The sequence below is a fragment of the Protopterus annectens genome, chromosome 10.part0 (assembly GCF_019279795.1).
Source record: "Protopterus annectens isolate FY-2018-M chromosome 10.part0, PAN1.0, whole genome shotgun sequence".
Lineage (NCBI taxonomy): Eukaryota > Metazoa > Chordata > Ceratodontiformes > Protopteridae > Protopterus > Protopterus annectens.
The window spans coordinates 599,287,875-599,310,328 of NC_056744.1; the positions used below are offsets into that span (position 1 = coordinate 599,287,875).

The 22,454-nt window shown below is 40.3% G+C and overlaps 1 protein-coding gene across 18 annotated transcripts in view; it reads right to left on the reverse strand.

Annotated features, from left to right (window-relative positions):
• PTPRF (protein tyrosine phosphatase receptor type F) overlaps positions 1-22,454 on the reverse strand; it is a 3,404,399-nt gene that overhangs the window by 2,434,809 nt on the left and 947,136 nt on the right. The window lies entirely within an intron of this gene.

Here is a 22,454-nt window from a genome sequence, read left to right on the forward strand (position 1 = left end):
ATAGTGATGAATTATAATAAATGATTTCATAAAAACATATTATAATATTCAAGAAATGCATTTAAATATGTCACACAAAAAATAATTATCTGTTCAAAAATAACAAAATGCAATGCAATACATGTGTATCTCTCTAAACACATACTCACATATGTATGTATATATATAACCAACATACTCTCTCCCAGTACAGTAATAAAGTCTTTATTTATCAGTCTGCCGGCTGAGTTCGTGATTGCCACTTTTTGGTTTTGAATTTGTTTTTTCGTCTTTTGGTATGAACTACATGATTTCCCTAAGGTGGTATTTAAGAAAGGCAGGAATTTGAATAATTTGTTAGAAGTTCACAAACCTATCAACTTCAGTACAAAACATGGGGGTATGTACAAATGCCAAATGTGCCCATACTCTAGATATATGGAGGTAGGGACAAACGTCTCTATTAGAGGAGTTAGAGATACTACTAAACACAGGTTTGATTGCAACACAAAAGGAGTGGTTTATCTTGCTAAGTGTTACAGCTGCCCTGTCTTCTATATCGGAAAGGCTGATAGAAGGTTGAGGGATAGAGTACATTAACATTTGTACAGCATTAGAAATAATGAATTAGATAATGCTTTAGCGAGCCACACTCATGCTTTTCCTAATCATGGTTTTATGTTTAGAGCCATAGAATCTGTCATTTCGGATTCTAGAGGGGGTCCACTATTACTGTACTTGAAAAAATGGAACTGTGTTAGCAATTACGTACGTTTGCATGTCACTATCCAGGTATTAATGAGATGTATTCTATCAAATGTATTTTAAAACTAAAAAGTCTTTTAAGATAATTACAGTTATGTACTTTTAGACTATTTTTAGACTAGTTTTGTTATAAATTACTTAGGGCAGAAATGTTTATTAATTTTATAAGTATACATTAAATGAACTTTATATCTCATGTATAACATTACTTCATTAAGTAAAGTTGTCCCAGTAGGAGGGATGTATAAGTTTTGTAACCAATTTAATTATTTTAGTTTGTTTGGATTTTTATGGTTTTTGAGTACAGATGAAAGTCATATTGTTTCAGACTTTTACATTTTTAGTGTATAGAATATTAAGTATTTTATAAATTTGTTAAAAAATTTTTTTTTTGCATTTATATATAAATAATGATTATTTATAACTATTAACAAATATGTTAGTAGGTTTTAATTAATTAAATTAATTAGAAGTAGCTACAATGTTTGGTATGTGTGCTTTAGGCATTTTGGTTTAGGCTGTGAGCGAATGTATATATATATTGCTTGGTTTCGATCAGCTGTCTTAAGTAGGGTGGATCATCTGATTGACATCTATGTTATATATTGTGTTTGAACATTTTTATTGTATCTGAAGAGGTCTAGCTACCCAGCCAGACGAAAACGCTTTATGGAATAAAAACTTTTTTGCAAGTTTGTCGATTTACGTCTTTTGTGGAGTAATAGTTGTTTTGGTCACTGTTTTTCCCTGTAACTGCAAGACTGACAACTTGCTTAAGGAAGCATTTGTTTGTGTCTTTCGGCTTTTCCCGGTTAGGGGTCGCCACAGGGGAACGCCGGTCCGCTAATGATTGGCAGTAGCTTTTTACGTGCTGAGTTGCCAGCCCTAATGCACAACCTTCACTGAAGGTACACCCATTCACGCACGTCTCCACACAGAAAACGCTCTAGCTGAGAATCGAACAGGACAACGTCTTTCTCTGAGGCGACAACGCTATTACAGCACCACCACCACAGTTAAAAATAGACAAGTAATAATGGCTGTGTGTCTATGGTGGGGTACTATAATTTCCTCATTAATTGCTAATATTGTCATAAGATTTGTGTTAATAAAAGTATTAATCAAGTAATGGCTGTTGGTAATTTAACATTGTATAAAGAAATAGCATTGAATGCAAGGGATTCGTACGTTGCAACAAACCAAGGGATACAAAGTACTGAAGATCATATTGTGTTGTAAATGGTCTTACAATTTTCATGGGCCTTAAATCAAAAAAGTGGGAATTGATAGTGTAAATTAAAATGCTTTTTCCCAAAATTATACTGTGTGTACAGTGAAGGAAATGTGCAAGGCCAAATAGCAGGTTTCAAAATAATATGGCTTACTTGCAAGAATAGGTTCATAGGTAGGTACTAGGCTATCGGCCCTGGGGCCTATACAAGCCCAGCCAAAAAGGTACCCTGGCTTTTGCCACCCAAGAAAATTATTTTCCTGTGCCACTGTTGAGCAGAGCCACAGAGGTGATCCCCGGGGTGAATTTCCTATTTACCATCCAATCATCAAGATTTTTCTTGAAGAGTGCTAATGAGGAGCTTTGTTTGATATAGATAGGTAGTTTATTCCAGAGTATGGTAAGTCTCTGGGACAGGAATCTATCCCTCCGGCATGTTCTGTTTATTGTGGTGACAAGGTTTAGGTCCCTAGAGCATGTAGCTCGGAGGGATTGGGATTTTTTAAAGTGGAGCATGTCCAACAGCTCTGGGTTTGACATAGCTTTGTATGTTAGGCAGAGATCACCTCTGAGTAGGCAATATGCGACGGAGTAAAGCTGGAGCTTTTTGAGATGGTCTGCGTAGGGCATCTGTTTGAGGCCGGTAATCCTCTTTGTGAGGTATTTCTGCGGCCTTTCCAGTTGTTGTAGATGTCTTGTGAGGTACATACCAAAAGGGGCGTTGTACTCTATAATGGGTCTAATGAGTGATGAGTAGAGTGGAACAATGACCTCTTTTTTTCTGGATGAGAAACCTTTTGTGATGAGGTGTGCCACGTAGAAGGATTTCCTGACTACTGTGGCAATGTGATTATCAAAGGAGAGACTACTGTCCACCTGTGTCCCAAGGTCTCTTATCACACTTTCAGTGTTAAGTATACTACCGCCTATGTTGTAGTTCATGGGTACAGAGTTTTTACCAAAGGGAATGACAATGCACTTTTTGGCATTGAGCTTGAGGCCATGGCTTTGACACCAGGCATCTGTCTCAGTGAGGCCCTTTTGTAGGATGTCCACATTGTTAGGAGTTTCGATTATGGCTCCTAGTTTGCAGTCATCTGCGAACTTAGTTAGCCAAAGACCTTCTGTGCTAGCCTGTACTTCAGAGACGTAGATACCAAACAGGAGAGGACCCAGGACTGAACCCTGTGGTACTCCACTTATCACTGGTCTGAAGTCGGATTTGGAGTCTGCTACTTTCACAGTGTGGGTTCTGTCAGTGAGCCAGTTGGCAACCCATCTTGTGACATAGGGATTTATACCTAGTTTAGTGAGTTTATCTATAATTCCAGAGTGGGGGATGGTGTCAAAAGCCTTGGCAAGATCTAGATAGGCTGTGTGAACCACCTTACCCTTGCCTACGGCTTTGCTGACTGCTTCAAAGAAGTCTATCAGGTTTAGGAGACATGCTCTGCCTTTTACAAACCCAAACTGGGTGAGATCCAGAGTTTGGAGATTACCAGTGTCTTTGTTTATAAGTTCCATGATGATACGTTCCATGGCCTTGCAGACCAGGCTCGTCAGGCTAATGGGGCAGTAGTTCCCAGGGTCCGTGGTGGCTCCCCCCTTGTGGAGTGGGATAACCGTTGCTGTGCGCCATTCAGCAGGCACAAAGCCTGAGGTGAGGCTATGACTGAACATGGTACTTAGTTGGGGTGCCAGTTCGTTCTGTAGTTCGTGTAGAATGCAGCCTAGGATGTTGTCTGGTTCCATGGATGCTGTGTTCTTGGCTTTGGAGAGTGTGGTTTTTACCTGTGCAGCCGTGATTACAGGAACTTTGCATTCTTCCAGTATAGATATTGGCTCTTTAGGGGGTGAGAGGGGGTAAAGTTAGCACTGAACCTATCTGCCAGGATGTTGGCAATATCAGTTGGGTCTGTATATTTAGTGCCACTGTGCTGTAACTCAGAGCAGATCTGAGTGTTGCCATTCAGATTCTTGACATAGCTATAGAATGCTTTGCGGTTGTCTTTAGAATCAGTGGCGATTTTGTTTTCGTAACTAGCTTTGGAGGATTTTATCAGGGGTCGCTGCTTCTTACTGAGGCTGACCAGGGAGCTCCTCCACTCGTGGGATTTTACTCTCTTTTGCAAGAGTTTCTTCCTTCTGTTGTACAGTTTGTTTATGGCAGGGAACCACCAGATTGGCTTCCTTTTTTTGGAGGATAGCGTCTTGGTTCTGTTTGGGATAGCACGATCCATGCACTCATGTAAGTGCTTATAAAGTGCAATTGTGTAGGATTCAGTAGTCGTAACTGTACTGTCCATCTGCATGGGTGTCATGAAGTTCACCACTTCTGTCTTAAGAAGCATGAAATTGGCTTTGGAGAAATTTTTTACCATGGTTTCCTTAATGGGGGGTGGAGGCAGGATGTGGATATCTAGGGTAATTAGCTTATGGTCGGATCGGACTAATGAGGCATTGACTTCAGATGTGGAATACCGGTCACTCATATTGGTAATGACTAGATCTAGGATATTGTTGCCCCTGGTGGGGGTGTGGATAAGTTGATCCAGGGCATGGGAGTTTATGAATTCCAGAAAGCATTGAGCAAAGGAGTTGGTACACGAGTAGTTTTCCCAGTTAATGGTGGGGTAGTTGAAATCGCCCATTATTAGGGTGTTTAGTTGAACACTAATATTTTCCAGTACATCAAGAAAAGAGGAGTGGGAATCCTGGGGCATGGTGGGTGATCTGTAGCAAGCTACAATTTGGATTGCAGTTTTGCCCAGAATTAGTTGCACTTGGATAACCTCGGCTGCATTATGCTGAGCAACTAGCCTGGAGGTGTGGATATCCTTAATGAATATGGACACACCTCCGCCTTTGGTGTGCCGGTTCAGGTTACATGGCCAAAAAGTGTGGTATGAGTTATAGCCTGGTAGTGCAGGGGTGCTCTCTGGAGCCTTGAACCAGGTCTCAGTCACTACACAGATATCGATGTTCTTCATTTTAAGGAGCGCCTCGAGTGAGTGCATTTTGAGATTTAGACTTCTGGCATTGAGTAGCATCACCCTCAGTTTTTGCTTGCCTGTTCCTGTTACGGTGGTGAATTTGTCATTTGAACCTTGCCTAAAAAAGGCACTATAGGGGCGGCAAGAACCTTAGCCAGTATCTGGAATCCCAGGGGTGACAGGTGCAGGCCATCTCTGGCAAAGCATCGTGGTCGGTCGACCATGTCATCCCAGGCAGACAGATACTGGATCCCTTTAGAATGGCACCAGAAGCTTAGCCAATTGTTGAAGTCAATCATTTTGTCCTTGTACTGCGGCATCATTCTGGGTGATGGCAGAATGCTACTCAGGGCTAGGGTCATACCTGCCTGGCCTACAAGATCGGAGAGCTCTTCCATGTCTCTTTTCATGTAGTCCAAGGAGGAACGTCTCAGGTTGTTCACACCAACATGGACAATGACAGTCATATTTGTACTTGTTGTAGAGTGACCTGAGTGCGTGGGTTATGTGGCGGATCCTGGCACCCGACAGGCAGCTGACAGTAACCTTCGCCTTGTTTAGCCTGGTGAGTGGGACATCAGTGTGCCTGACTATAGAGTCGCCTATGACTAGTGTGTTGGGTACGTTGTTTTGCCTTATTGGCTGTGGTTGAGTGGCACACTGAGTCTGCGGGCTGTGTGTCATTTGGGTTGTGTTGGGGGGTGGAGGTTGCTTGCATTTCTGCTTTGGAGGTCTCTGTTGCTTGAGCAGATTATTGAGAGCCTCCACGAATGTTTTTGTGTTTCTGTGTGTAGATTTAGTGAGACTATGTGATGAGTGTGGTGTGGTGCAAGTGTTCATCTTCTCCTCTTGACTGTCAAGTTCAGTCTTGATTGGAGAGAGCTTTACCTCCAGTTCGGCTAGATAAGTGCATCTCACACAGGTTGTTGTGTTGGGTGGTAGGAGGAGAGGGTTGTCTGTGTACATGAGGCAATTTCTACATTGCCCCAAGATGCCCAGATTCATCAGATAGACAGGAGAGAACACTGGGAGTTGACCCTTCGACATGCCTGTATAAAAAAAACTATTTTCCTCTAGATAAGTGAGGAAAGTGAGTACAAGAGCTGTTTTTCTCTAAGCAAGTAAGGTAAGTAAGTACCAAAACTGTTTTCCTCTAGGTAATGAGGAAGGTTGAGTGCTGTAGTAATTAGTAGGTTATTTAGTGCTTACAAGTTCTGAACAAGTGCTGATCACGAATAAGCAAATTAAGTGCTAAAAGTAAGAATCTGTATCTGGACTAAACTGAACTAGTTACAGGAAAGGGGAGAAACAAGTGCAAATGTGGGCTTTTAAATCAGAAAGTTGAGAGAGATGGAAAAACTGCCCAAATGGTCAATAACTACAATTTCTGGGCCAGAACCACTCCTTATGTGGTAGATAGGTTACCTAGTGCTTACCACTCCCACTGATAAGCTAGAAGGCTTCCCTCCAACACAGAAAGCTTGGGGGGGGGCTCAATAGCTTACATACAGTCCTGGATACAGCAAATCTGAATATGGACTACACTAGTTACAGGAAAGTTTTTTTACATACATATATATATATATATATATATATATATATATATACATACATACATACATACACAGAAAAGTAGCTAAAACAGCAGTCAAAACAACTCAAATACAGTGCAAGCTGGCACACTTGAGTATGTAGCAATGTTAGACCAAACAGTTTAAAAAATGCAATTAAATTAAAAATGACTAAAAACAATGCAGAAGGAGTCTATTAGGTAGAATGAGGTAAAGAGATGGGACTGAGGGGGAAGTGCCCAGATCAAATCTACAGTGGGGGTGGGCAACTGCAAAAACCTCCAAATTTAAACACAGGAATAGGGGAGGGTGGATGTGGGAAAACCAACACCTTCAGCAGTGATCTGAAAAACTATACAGCGAAACAAAAATAACAGTGCACAACTCTGAAGTCAGCCAGCAATGATATAAAATTAGTCAAACAACAATTACCAGTACACAACTCTGAAGTGCCAGAAAAATATACTCGGCTCTGTACATCTCCAGATAGTTTGAAGAGCACTCTTTCAGGACACAGGAAGGCTCCAACAATGATATAGTTATTTTTTGTACATGTTCAGCTTAGATATTAATAACATATAGCTGTGGGCTTTACTTTAAATGTACCCTGTTATAGAAAAAAGGAAGCTGACTTTCTTGGGTTTCAGATGCAGAAATAAATAAATAAAATGCAGACAGGTCAAGTGATGCAAAGATGACGTGGAGGACTTTTGTGAAGTCTTTAGAAACAGCAAGGACCAAAAAAGGGCATGAAATAACCATGGACTTTTTCAAGACACAGACAGAAACCAGAAGAACAAGTCACAAGGACATTACAAATAACATTGGTTGAAAAGAGTATATAAACTGGACAGTCTGTTTCATTCAGTAATGACATTTAGACTAAGTGTGCCTTAGTCTCCTCATCTGTCTAGCTGTGTTATAATAGAATTGAAATAGCTCTGACAGAATTAACTATTTGGCAAGAATGTGCTCTGAGACAAATACAGAATAACAGATACAGTAGTATGGAGTTTGTCTGGTCTACGTTTGGACATTTCTTCAGAAAAGAAAGAGATACACTTCTTCACCTACAATGGGGCCAGGCGTGGCCCAGGGAGAGGGTGCCCCCCCTGTTGTAGAAGGAAGTAGTCCACAAAAATCACAAAAATGAATAGGCCAAAAACGAGTCATAAAGACGATAAAGTGGATTGAGGATAAGAAAGAAAGAAATTATGTACTGTTACTATTATGCAAAAAGCCCAGAATTTCCAGACACAAGATATACAAAATGATTAACAGAGAAATTAGAGGAAAGAAAAATACTTCCACAAGAAAAACTGTCAGAAGCTTCAAATGAAAATTTGTGTTCATTAATACAACAGATTTGTGAGAAACCGTATATAGATCAAGAAATCTTGATCTGCTTGGAAAAAAAGAAGCATCTGAGTAAGTGCAAAAACATAAACAAAACCAAGAGATTTGAAAAGTATAAAAAAATACATGGTCATGGGAAAGAGAGAGATTTGATATGGTGCAATATTTATGCCAAGGAGAAAGCCAAATTAATCTATGTAAAGAAGACAGCCCCAAAGATATTTTAAGAGATATACAGGCAAAGGCATATGAATATGGAAAATTTCACAATAAAAAAATAATGTCACAATGATGGAATGTAGAAAAGATGATCAGTAAAGTAGAAGTTAAAAAATAGAAGTTGTGCAATGCCTGCGAAGTGAAGGATTTGATCTAGAAGGTCTAACAGGTTACATCACAGCAGGATGGAGTAAGTGCGCAAAGCAGGAAGAAACCGGAAGATCAGGAAATATCTGAAGAAATATGGACATGGGAAAGAAAGAGACATTTAATATGGTGTAATATTTATGCAAAGGAGAAAGCAAAAAGTACAGTTGTGTACAGTTACCATAAATGTAGATGTTCGAGTGTATTCACTGTTGCAGTCATCACATTTGGGTTATCCCTGCCAGGGTATCCCTCAGTCGGCCCGAATACCAGAGGTTTAGTATTTCTGAGTTGGTTTCTGTCTCTTCAGGACTGACGTCTGGTTGTCAGTAGTATAAAGTAAGGCAGCCAATGCCATTACATCAGTTTTTCTTGCCCTAACTGTCAGGAGCCCCCAAGTGGGAGCCAGTATATGGTGGAAGAATCCCACTAGTAGAAAGTAAACACCAAAAAGTTCCTTGTAAGGAGAGAGAGAGAGAGAGACAGAGAGAGAGAGAGAGAGAGAGAGAGAGAGAGAGAGAGAGAGAGAAAAGGGGGATGGAGGGATGGAAACCAGGACTGCAACAGTGAATACACTTTTAACATCTACATTTATGGTAAGTGCACACAACTGTACTACGTTCTTCGTGTTTCGCTGTTGCAGTCATCACATTTGGGTCTATTCCCAAAGCTGAGGAAAAGGGCGGAGGGGGTCAAGAAAACTAGGGGCTGGCTAGGATGACCTGCAAGACTGCAGTGGCAAACCCTGCCCTGGATTTGGAGAAGATAGGCAGGTAGTAATGCTTGGTGAAGGTTTGAACAGATGCCCATGTTGCAGCCTCCAGGATGTCCCTGGTGAGGACTCCTCTGAGGAAAGCTGCAGAGGTGGAGGCTGCTCTGGTAGAGTGAGTCCTGACCCCCTTAGGGGGAGGTTTCCAGTGTTGCTTGTAGCACACATGGACTCAGTGTGCTATCCATTTGGAAATGGTTTGTTTGGATATGGCTTTTCCCTCTGCTCCTGCAGCAAAGCTGACTAACAATTGATCAGTCTTTCTGAATGAATCAGTCCTGTCTAGATAGAATCTGAGCTGTCTGTGCACATCTAGAGAGTGTAGTTTCCATTCTCCCTTGTTTTGTGGATTAGGGAAAAAGGTGGGCAAACAAACGGATTGGTTGAGAGCCAGCCACACTGGACACCACTTTTGGCATGAAGGATGGAGGGACATCCTGTCAGCATGGAAGATGATGAAGGGCTCTACAGCCATGAGTGCCTTTAGCTCAGATACTCTTATGGCTGAAGTGATGGCCAGAAGCAAGGCTGTCTTCCAGGAGAGAAATTTTAACTCTGCTGAAGCTGCTGGTTCAAACGGGGGGGGGGGGGGGGGGGATGAGCTTTTCCAACACAAAGTTGAGATCCCAAGCTGGGGTAGGTGCTCTTCTGGGTGGCCTCAAGTTACTAGCCCCCCTTAGGAACTGTTTGATGAGAGGGTGTGAGAAAAGTGGTTGCTCGGTGTTGAAATGAGCAGATATAGCAGAGGTATGATTTTTAATAGAGGAAAAGGAGAGACCACTATGTAGTAGGTCAGCTAAGTAATCCAGGATGAGAGGTAGGGAGGGCAGTGCTGTATCAGCTCCCTTAGCCTGGATCCAGGTGCAGAACCTTTTCCATTTGTCAGCAAAAGACTTTCTAGTGTTAGGGCGTCTGGCCTCACGTATAACATCTAGAACCTGTTTATTGAGATTGGCAGCTTGTTCAGTGGTCAGGGAATAAGCCAGGCTGCCAAAATGAGCGTCTGCAATTGGGGATGCAAGAATTCTCCTTCTCTCTGGGTTAGGAGGGTTGGGATCTGAGGGAGATGCCATGGTGGCAGAGGGGACAGGCTGCGCAGCAGTGGGTAGTGGGTACCAGTGCTGGCAAGGCCAGTATGGAGCAATTAGAATTGTCCCTGGTTTTTCCTCCCTTATTTTGAGCAGTACCCAGGTAATAAGAGGTAGTGGGGGAAAAGCATAGATCGAGAGGTTGATCCACTAAAAGGATACGGCATCCACTTTCCAAGCCTGCAGTGAGGCTCCCTGGTGCAGAACTTGCTGAGCTGATTGTTGGAGTGGGAAGCAAAGAGGTCGACTTTTGGGGGTGCCCCATTTCTGAGTTATTAGGGTGAAGGTTCTTTGATCTAGCTGCCACTAGTGTGGGTCCAGAAGATTTCTGCTTAAGTTTTCTGCCAGAGAGTTTAGTGAGCCTGGCAGGAATTGTGCTAACAGGTGTAGTTGCATGGCTGAGGCTGTGTGCCAAAGGGTCATGGCGAGCCTGCATAGAGGGTGGGAGGGAGTACCTTCCTGCTTGTTGATATACAACAGGGTACTTAGCTTTAGAAGACTTCAGCTTCAATTCAGAAGATGAAACTCGAGTAACGGCCGACCGGCACTCATGCGAATTGCTTCGGGTTCTGGGACGAGAAAGACTGATGTAATGGCATCGGCTGCTTTACTTTATACTACTGACTACCTGATGTCAGTCCTGAAGCGACAGCAACTGACGCAGAAATACTAAGCCTCTGGTATTCGGGACGGCCGAGAGCTACCCCGGCAGGGATAACACAAATGCGATGACTGCAACAGTGAAACACGAAGAACATCTGGACAACCCTCCAAAATTGATGAAAGGACAAGGTGAAAACTGATCAGGGAGGCTGCCAAGAGACCTACAGCAACACTGAAGGAGGTGCAGGAATTTCTGGCATGTACTGGTTGTGTACTACATGAGACAATCTCCCATATTCTCCATATGTCTGGACTATGGGGTATGGTTGCAAGACCAAGCCTTTTCTTACACAGAAAAACATCCAGACCCAGCTAAAATTTGCAAAACAATACATCAAGTCTCCCAAAAGCATGTGGGAAAATGTGTTATGGTCTGACGAGACCAAGGTTGAACTTTTTAGCCACAATTCCAAAATGTAACGTTTGTTGCAAAAACAACACTTTGCATCACCAAAAGAACACCATCCCCACAGTGAAGCATGGTGGTGGCACTATCATGCTTTGGGGTTGCTTTTCTTCAGCTGGAGCCGGGAGTTTAATCAACATGGAGGGAATTATGAACACTTCCAAATACCAGTCACTTTTCACCCAAAACCTTCAGACGTCTGTTAGAAAGCTGAAGATGAAGAGGAATTTCACCCTTCAACACGACAATGACCCCAAGCATACATCCAAATCAATAGAAGAATGGCTTCACCAGAAGAAAATTCAAGTTTTGGAATGGCCCAGCCAGAGCCCAGACATAAATCCAATAGAAAATATGTGGAGTGACCTGAAGAGGGCTGTGTACAAGAGATACCCTCATCGGACAGATTTGGAGCGCTTTTGCAAGGAAGAGTGGGCAAATATTGCCAAATCAAGATGTGCCATGCTGATGGACTCCTACCCAAGAAGACCGAGTGCTGCAATTAAATCAAAAGGTGCTTCAACAAAGTATTAGCTTCAAGGGTATGCACACTTATGCAACCAGCTTATTGTATGTTTTTTATTTTTTTATATTTTCCCCCTAACAGATGTGTTTGTTTTTCAATTGAATTGTACAGGTTATAGGTGACATTAAAGGTGGGAAAAGTTCTGAAATGATTTATTGTGGTCTCATTTTTTTAGATCACAAAATCCTTGCATTTTAACAGGGGTCTTTACACTTTTTATACCCACTGTATCTGTATTTAACCCATAAGACACCAAACTCTTAAATCATGGAATAAATTCAGATTCTACGTTTTTCAACTTAAATATTTCTTTGTATACGTTTCATTGTTCTTAAATATAGAGCTTCGAGTACCCAAGACATCCTTCATGCACTTTTTACAAATGCAAAGCTACTACATTAATTAAAATTCATATTAGCACAACCATTCAAATGTTCTAAAAACATGACCTTAACTGGACATATGGTCTTACCTATATAATACAGTGAACATGTACACTTTATGACAAATATTACCATAGCAGACAAATAAGTTTTAGGACATTTCACTTTCAAACTTCCAGATTAAAAACGGGGAAAAAAAAATCTCCTTTATTACATAAGGACACAGATATATGCCTGGGTAAAATAAAATATAAACCTACTTAGTGAAAATTGAAACATCGAGCATGTGAAATTTACTATGAACTGGTCTCCGATAAAAGCTAATGTCTATTCTAAAAGAAACAGTAGCAGACAGAGGTAGGATTGTATGCAAACAATTATCCAAAACCAATCCAATCCTTTTTTACAATTTCAACAACATATTTAGATAAATTATATAAAACAAAAAATATCAATTCATTGTTATTAATCTCTACATCAAGTCTTTATCTCCCTGTACATTATAATACTGTCGGTGCAGTTACTACATCTTCCATTCATGACCTCTACTTAAAAAAAATATATATATATATATAAATTAATCTATGAACATGTGAATGAAATTCCTCTGAAGTGTTATGCAGGCACTGAGCTCTCAAATTCTCAATTTGGTATGGGCTTTAAAATATGCAGTAGATGTGCATATAATAAATTGTTTATTAAACCTACACATATTAACAATGAAATAAATGTCTTATTCACTCTTACTTGCAAATCTAACAAATTAATTTCATGTTGATCAAATGTACCTGCAAATTTAAATGCCAAAATTACAGTTTATAAACTAAAAACGTAATTTCAATCACACTCCCATGAAAAATTAAAAAAGATAATATAGCATACATACCACCTAATAAAGCTACAACATTCTGACGCATATATATTTCTGTTCAAAAAATTCATAAAAATATTTGCAAATGGAAAGGCAAAACTAGCCCAAACTACTGCACCTTTTACTTGCAAATAAAAATGTCCATGGCAGTAAAAAATAATTGTATGCAAAACAAAAATCCAACATCTGTTAGGCGGTTCATCAGGTATATAATAATTTACAGCTTCTAAGGCAAAGGTATGTGAAATAACAGTCATACTGTGAACTGACAAATTAAATGGCAGGTAAGTTGACAACATATCTTGACATTTAATAGCACTTAATTTATTAAAACAAAAACTGTGTGGCAACTTTAAGACAAAAATCCGCTTGCAAGACCAGTGGTTACAAATAATTATCTAATGGCTTACTCATTTACTCAAAGTGTCCAACATAAAGATACAATTGGACAAGCACAGGGATCTGTCAGAAACTTGTGCAAACTGCAGAACACTAGAATTACTACATTACATAGCTGAAGAGGCATATATTGCTCCTGAATAATGACCCCCCCCCTACATTCACTAGTAACCTGAACCATAGGATCTTGAGATTGTATTAAGTAGCGTTATCAAAAAATAAAGAATTACATATGCTATTAGATTGCTGTGGTATCATTATAACAATGTTTCCACCTTTATCATAAGCAAATTATTAACAGACAGATCTTCCAAATGTTATAAAAAGACTGCCATTCTTGTTTCGCTAAATTATAATTAATATTGACACCCTTTTTAAACTATTTTTTTTAACATCCCTTAAATATGATCTCCCTTCTCCTCTAATACCATGATGGGAAATGGACTCCATTCCTAAGTCAAAGTACGATTAAAGTTCATGAAATTAGTACTGTTTCAATCTTTGATGTTAGCCAAAAGTGCTATTCACAGCACCCACAATATGCCCAGTAATGACTCCTCCTGCAATGCGTATGGAGTTACATGTATTGGTAATGTATCCAAATATGACTAATTTCTTTTTTTTATAACACGTGTTGCCCCTACTACTACTACTGGAACTGTCTGGGCATCCTTCTTCCACACTGTACTCGTTTTCGCCTGCAAATCCTGATATTTTATGACTTTGTCTCTCTGTACGCAAGACACTGTAGTCACTGGGTGTAGCAATTTCAATAATCAATGCTACTTTTGCCTTCTTTTCATGGACTACTATATCTGGTTTTCTCGCATCTATTTTTTAACTGTTGGTAGTAGGTGATCACGTGATATAACTTCATAATTTTCTATAATGCTTTGTGGCTTAGGTTTCCAATGTTTTTCAGCCACTTCAATACCATAATGTTTGCACAATCCCCAGTGCAACAGTCTTGCAACATTATTACACCTTTCAGTACACAGTCCTCCTGGCATTAGTATGGCACAACCAGCAGCAAGGTGTGCGACTGTTTCCAATTCTGTTTTACAAAACCTACATTTGTCTGTTTCTCCTACATGCTCAATGGACTTTGTAAATCAATGTGTATGTAAGTCCGCTATCTTGGGCCGCCAATATTAACCTTTCATCTTTTGGTTTGAATTTGCCTCTCCTTAACCATTCCTGCTTCTGATCCTGATCAACATGAGGTTCTTCCAAGAGTTTTCTATACTTGCAACTACATTTATGCATTTTCAACATTTCTTGCCTTCTCATGAGGTCCTTCACCTTATATTCTTTCTTTTTTTTTTTTGGCGCATTCATTTGCTGCCTGATTTGTATCTACTTCTGATTGATTTCCATTCACGCTTGACGACGATATGCTTCTGTTAGACTAGGCAGGGAAGTCATCTTAGATTTATTCTCATGTTTCAAAACTTTCACTATGTTTGGGTCTTGTGAGGTTAGCAGATGTGTGTCCAGTCCCATGACTGCAGATTTATATATGTAACCAATTTCAAGGAGGCCCATACCTCCTTCAGAACAAGAAATATATAATCTTGGTATGCACTGATTTTTATAAATCATGCGATTAGCAGGAAGAATCCTTCTTGTTTTCCTATCTACTCTATCAAACACCTTTTGGGGCCAATCAATCCAAAACCGTAAGTTAGGACAGGAAGAACAAATTAGTTTACTTATAGCTTGAATTTTATTCCTAGACGTCAATGCTGCTTTCAGAATTAAAGTCTTCTAAAAATATTCATTACTAAGTTTTATTCACATTTGTTCATGTTTTATTGTTGATCCTTCAGCAATTCCCAAATATTTATACACCCCCTCTTGCTCAAGTTTGTTTATATCACATTTTTGTCCCAAACTGAAGTTTTCTTGGTTCTGCAGCTTTCTTGCTTTAAAGGTTGCTTTTGCACATTTATCAAGACCAAATGACATTCTTCTATAATCTGAAAAAAGTTTTGACTACCTGCAGTTGTGCTTTCAGTTCCTCATCTGATGAGCTATACAGTTTTAAATCATCAAGAAAGTGAAGATAAGTCTTTACACTGTTGTTTTCTAGGAGTCAAATTATAGCCATCACTTAATTTGTTAGGTAGGCAACTTAATGGGTTAAGGGCAAAACAGAATAGCAGCGGTGACAAGGAGTCTCCCTGGAATATCCCTCTGATTTTTTATCCCTGGAATAATAATCTGTCCTTTATCATGGCTTAATTGCAAAGTGGTCTGCCACTGTTTCACGGTCACTGTAATGTAATCGATCAGCACTCTTTATCCATGAATGTGGGATACCGTCAAATTCTTTTTTCTAGTCAGTCCATGCCATATTTAGATTCTTCCCCTTTACAGTTCTCCATTATGACTTTATTTAGCAACAGATTATCCTTTGTTCCACATCACTTTCTTTTATTACCCTTTTGTTCTATTATCAAAAGAGGCTTCCTCATGGACAGTAACACCTTCGCCATCTCAGCCACCAAACCCTCATCTGCACCAACACTTAAATTACCATACCCCTTTGCAGTTGATGTTAGGGTCAACACAGACTCATTTTTACTGCATTCCAACTCTGCTATGTAATCATTTCTACATGAGAAATCAGCACCATCATTCTACATATTTCAATTTGAACATTTCCATCATTATTTCCTTATTCATCAGTTTCTATCAAAGGTACTTTCTCTACTACTAAATAAATGTTTGCCACAACTAAAAAATATTCTAAATGAAGAGGACAATCCATCCAAAAATGCCCCACCTCTTTACACTTAAAAGCGTTCCTAACATAATTTTTTTTAAATGTGCTTTTCTCCCACAAGCCTCATTCACATCTATATTTGCCAGTTTTTTTTTACCAATTACCCTTCTTCACATTATAAACAACAGCCCTTAGGCTGATGACAGTAAAGCGCAGTACCCTTTATGCCTTGAGACATTACAATATTTGGGGAATATAATGAAATGTCATCTCTTGCAAACAAGTCCTATATTACTGTCCATGCCCCAGTCCACACTTCATTTGTGTCACGGATTTTTAAAAACCTTCAGTCACATCTGCAAGTCTGTACTAGTCACCCCTTTGTGTTTACTTATGTTAAATATCTGAATTTTGCAATCTACCCAAAATGACTTCTCAAGTTTGTGATCACATTTATACGTTACAAACACAGCAGCTTCGTTTAATAAAGCCACATCATAAAGATGCTTCCTTGCTAAACTTTATTAGCACTCGGATACAAACTATAGGCACGACTGAAACTGAAAGTAATTTATTCTTCAGTGTCCTCAGTTTTCTCATGTTTAAAATAAACTGGATTAAACAGTGATTCATGATTTATTTATTTACATTTCGATAACCAAGTAAGCGAGCTGGTCTGCTGACCCATTTCAATCACAACCTGGATACAAGAATACAAGAAGCTAAAAGTATATTGATAAACATATGCATTGCATGCAGATATTTACTACCCACAATGTTGGACCACTATCAAACTACTCTCATGCTGCATACAGAGCAGAGCGTGGGAAAATTTATTCTCAAAACAAAACCCCTCACAGCAACATTTTAAACAAAGAGAAGTGTATCCGGAATCAGTGATTAAAACAGGCATTTTATGCCTAAACGAAAACTACTGTCAAACCCAAAGACTGATAAAGGGCTTTCTTGAGTGTTGCAGGATATCCCATATAAATGTTTATCCTTCCCTGGTATTCCCCCTAGGTAAATGGTGCAGTTGAGTAAGAGTGGGTTTTATTCCAAGAGGGAATAGCGGTCTTGGGAGGGGGATTGCAATTTGGTCTTAACATTACAGGAGGTATATGCAGGTCCCAGAAGAGCTTCTGTGCTTCATCCAACAGACTGTTTTAAAAAATATTCCACAATAGTATGCAAGATGCACATAATATTTTAAGGTTATCGTGATTTTTTTTTTTAAACTACTGACACTTTTAAAACATTTTTGAAGATGGAACTCAAGTATATGAGGGAAACTGCTTGTATAAGTCTTGAGACGATACCCAAGTTGGACGGGGACCCCTGTATTAAACACTGGAAATTAAATAAATCCACATCATAAAGCATAAATAAATCCACATGTGAAAGCTCTGACCAGTAATTTACCTTACAAAAGGGGAAACTGAAGAACTTCTACCTAACCTAACCTAAATTAAGCTACTGGGAACCCCCCCTACCCTGACTCAACTACCCGAGGTCCCCAAGACCCAAATAAAGCTCCTACCGGGACTACTAACCACCGTGAATGCTCTGACCAGTAATTTACCTTACAAAAGGGGAAACTGAAGAACTTCTACCTAACCTAACCTAAATTAAGCTACTGGGTAAATTTATAGCATATTTCTCTTCTTAAAAGCTAATAAGTACATCTAGTTTCAGGAACCTGGCATTTAACAAAACTTACCTGGAAGACTGCTCTCATTAAGACCCTGGGGACTCCTGACGGTGAATGCTGATGTCAGGAAGTTATCAAATAATCCCTCAGTTACACTGCGAACATTTACTCCTCCTTACTTTTGGTATTGACTGTCCGCTTGCCAGGGCGTATCTCCCGGCCGAAAGGTAACTCATAGACAGTCAAGTAAACTCAATCTGTGTACTACTGCATAGTTTGGAAGCTTTATTGTGATTCTTTTTGGCTCGTGTTTGCTTATTGCTGCTCTGCATTGTACTGGGATATTTTACTATTGGTGTTGCGAGACTACTCTGCTTGGTAATTAATGTGCGTGTATACTGTTTGATTTTGCAGCCTTTATTAGTCATATTGCCAGTGAATGTTCACTTTTATAGCTCTGTATGGTTCTCGGACAACTAATTCTGTTGTTAGTGCGTGAAGACTCTGTGGTGTGTTTGCTTGCTAGTCGCAGATGTACTAAACTAAATATCAATGCTCTACACGTGCCGCTGACGCACTTCTAGCGTCTTTCACTTATTTAAGTAGAGGATAGGACCGAGGATATTTACAACTACTATTAAGGTTCTGTATGCATATATTGGCACATATTTGGCCCAAATTTGCTGTTATCTAATTAGTGACATGTTTTTAGTGCTGCTGCCGTAATCTAAGTATCTACATTGCACGTGTCTGCTAATAGGAAGCTGGCGGCCTCCTTCTAACCCAATGTATGACCAATTGTGTACTGTATATTCTTATGATGTTATAGAGATTGCTCACAAAAACACTGTAAACTGCTTTGTGCTGTACTTAGGTAGCGGGAAAAGCCTAAACCTCGCAAAGGTGCGTTTATCTAACTGACACACTGAATGGTTATAATTTGTTTGTGTCTGTGACACGCACTGTTTTCACATGATCTTTTATAACACTTGCTTACAGACTGTTCTGAGGATAAAGCTGCTTTAAACTGTGTAACCTTACTTATTCTAACATCCTATCTCTTTCCCTCTTATCACAGGAACCCCCCCTACCCTGACTCAACTACCCGAGGTCCCCAAGACCCAAATAAAGCTCCTACCGGGACTACTAACCACCGTGAATGCTCTGACCAGTAATTTACCTTACAAAAGGGGAAACTGAAGAACTTCTACCTAACCTAACCTAACCTAAATTAAGCTACTGGGTAAATTTATAGCATATTTCTCTTCTTAAAAGCTAATAAGTACATCTAGTTTCAGGAACCTGGCATTTAACAAAACTTACCTGGAAGACTGCTCTCATTAAGACCCTGGGGACTCCTGACGGTGAATGCCCCGCTCCACTCCCCTCCCTGCCCCCTTATCCCACCCGCCCCCAGTACCCCTACATTTATAGCTAAAGCAAGCCCCTCCCACTTTCCCCCCTTGCAAATCCAAAGCTCCTCTGACTTACCCTATTACTCCTCCCACTCCTAGGCCCACCCCCACTACCAAAGCTAACACTATATCTCCCCCCCCACCATACCCTCCCCCTACCTCCATCATGGCCAAACACATCTATTCAATCGCCCCCCTCACACTAATAGTACTCGTGACTCTCTATTTCTTAAAGTATGAAAACCAATCTCTGTTAGGAATCCCCTTCCATAAGCGCCATACTAACTCCCAATCCAAACACTATGTAGTTTCTATCCCACCTTCACTCTACCAGGGCAAAACTATAGCCCCCAAAGTAGTCCATCACACACTTTACCACCCCAAAACTCAAACTAACAAAACCAACCTCAAATTACTATTTAAATTACAAAGATTCCTGTTTTTTCTGAAAAATCAAATCAACTTAGATGGTGATATCCATCCCAACCCAGGACCCACCAATGTACCAGATTCTAACCCAAGACCCACCAATGTACCAGATTCTAACCCCACTAAATTAACCAGAAAACCTACTGACTCCCTTCTAATACTACATCAGAACCTAAGAAGCATTAACAACAAAATTCACAACCTACATGCCATGATAGAAACTCACTCTCCTGACATTATGTGTCTAACTGAAACATGGCTAAAACCTACCACTAAAGATCAAGAGCTCCTCCCACCCGGATATAATATCTTCAGGGCCGACCGCGAAAAGAAAAAAGGGGGCGGAATAGCTGTTATGTTCAGAAATACCCTGAATATCCTTAGGAATCCATTACAACCCCCTATTATCTCCAACCTAGAACTTATAGCCCTAAAAATATGCCTAAACACTCAAAAAACCACCAACCTCATAGTTACCTATATCCCACCAGGGAAGAATACAGAAAACCTAGAGCAAACCCTAAGCTGGTTAGCCACCAACTACCCACAAGAAACCATAGTACTTGGAGACGTCAATATTGACTGGTCTCTCTGTTCTGCCAACACTACCCCGCAACCCATTAACCTACATGGTTTTTCTCAACATATTCTATCCCCAACTAGGATAGGCAATACTCACCAAAAAGAAAGTACCATTGACTGGATCCTTACCAACAGAGACTCAAACAACTATACCACAGGTACCCTTCCCAGTGATCTCAGTGACCATCTAATAACTTATATTATTAAACATAAATACCTAACTTCCAACCCCCCCCATACAGACATCAGAAACAAAAATAAATTTATCCCACAACTATTTCTTGATGACCTAAAATCCTGTAACTGGACCCTATTAAAAACTCTACCCCTCCAGGAGAGTGTGTCCCACTTCAACGACACTTTCCTTAAGATACTTGACGTACATGCCCCACATAGACAAATTAGATCCAAAGTACGTATAGCTCCCTGGCTAACCAGTGAAACAAAAAACAAAATTAAACTCCGTGACCAAGCCTGGGATACATGGAGAGCAACAAAAACCCCCCAAAATCGTACTAAATTTCAACAGCTAAGAAACACTACCAAAACAGCAATTACCCAAGACAAAAAACAATACTTCTGCCTCCGCCAGGACAAACACCAGAATAACCCAAAAAAATTCTGGGCTGGTTTTAACACCCTCCTGCGCCCAGGTAAAACTACTACCCCAACCCCCGAGGTACTTATTGAGAAAAGTCAGGAAGAAGTAGCTAATACCTTTAACTCCTTCTTCACAGAGACAATCCAAACTCTAGCCAATCAACTTACCTCCAATCCCCCATCGACCACAAAACCACAACACGTTGTCCCTACCCCTTTCACTTTAAAGCCAGTCTCTTCCGCTTACATACGTACCCTCTTATTCTTACAAATTGCGTCTGATGTAATCGCTTACCCTATATCAATCCTTATCAATAGAACCATAACTGAAGCCAACATCCCCTCTATCTGGAAGATCTCTTACATCATTCCGCTTCACAAAGGAGGTAACTCCACAGAAATATCAAACTATAGACCAATAGCTATACTGTCCCCAATAGCGCAAATTATGGAAAGATGCATCCACAAACAACTTCTTCACTACTTAACCTGTAATCATCTCCTGTCCAACTCCCAGCACGGCTTTCGCCCCCACCACAGTACAACCACGGCCCTCCTTTCCTTTGTCGACTCCATTAATAACAATCGTAATAACAAACTAATATCCTCCGCCCTCTTTCTTGACCTATCGAAAGCTTTCGATATGGTCAATCACCAGCTCCTTCTAAACAACCTTGCAACCCTACATCTGGACACCCCAGCACTAACCTGGTTCCAGGCTTACCTCACTGGTAGGCAACAAGCTGTCCGGTGGCAAAACAGACTATCAGGCCTACTCCCCAATACCATAGGCATTCCTCAAGGCTCAATTTTGGGTCCACTTCTGTTTTCCATCTTCATAAATGACCTACACTCAGTCATCCCTAAATCCACCTGCATCCAATATGCCGATGATTCCACCTTGATCTGCTCTGATGTCTCACTCCTGAACCTCCAAACCACCACTCAACACTGTTTTTCTCTAGTAGAAAAATGGTTCACCAACCTGAAACTCCTACTCAATCCAACTAAAACCAAACTACTACTATTTTCTCCCAACATTTTCTCAACCCTAGGAACAGAACTCACAATCAACGACAACACAACCTTCCATGTTAAATCCAACAATGGGACTATCATAACCCCTGTCACCAGTACCAAATTACTAGGTGTAACTATAGATCATAAACTCAAATTTGACAGTCACATTACACAAACTGTAAAATCTCTTAACAAAAAACTAGGATCCATGTACAGAATAAAAAACTATCTAACTCCGACTGCCAAATTAACTATTGCCCGCACATCTTCTCTCCACCCTCCTCTATGCCTCCCCAGTCCTTTCTTTCCTCAACAAACGTGAACTCAACATGCTCTCTACTGCCTACAACCACATTGCTAGATTTATAACTGGATCCCCTTATCGCACTCACCATTGTCTCAACCTGAGGAAACTTGGCTGGTTGGAACTCCCAAATCTTCTCAAACTTAACCAACTCACTGAAGCTTGCAAACTAATCAACCAACCGGATAGAACTCCCTCATTATCTAGCATTTTGACCCCATACACTAACCTTAATAGTCTTCGATCATCCAACAGCACCCAGATCCGAACCATCAAAGCTAAGAACTCAGGTGGCGATGCCCTCTTTGCCAACTCCATTGGCAAGCCGTGGAACTCCCTGCCAAACTACCTTAGAATTA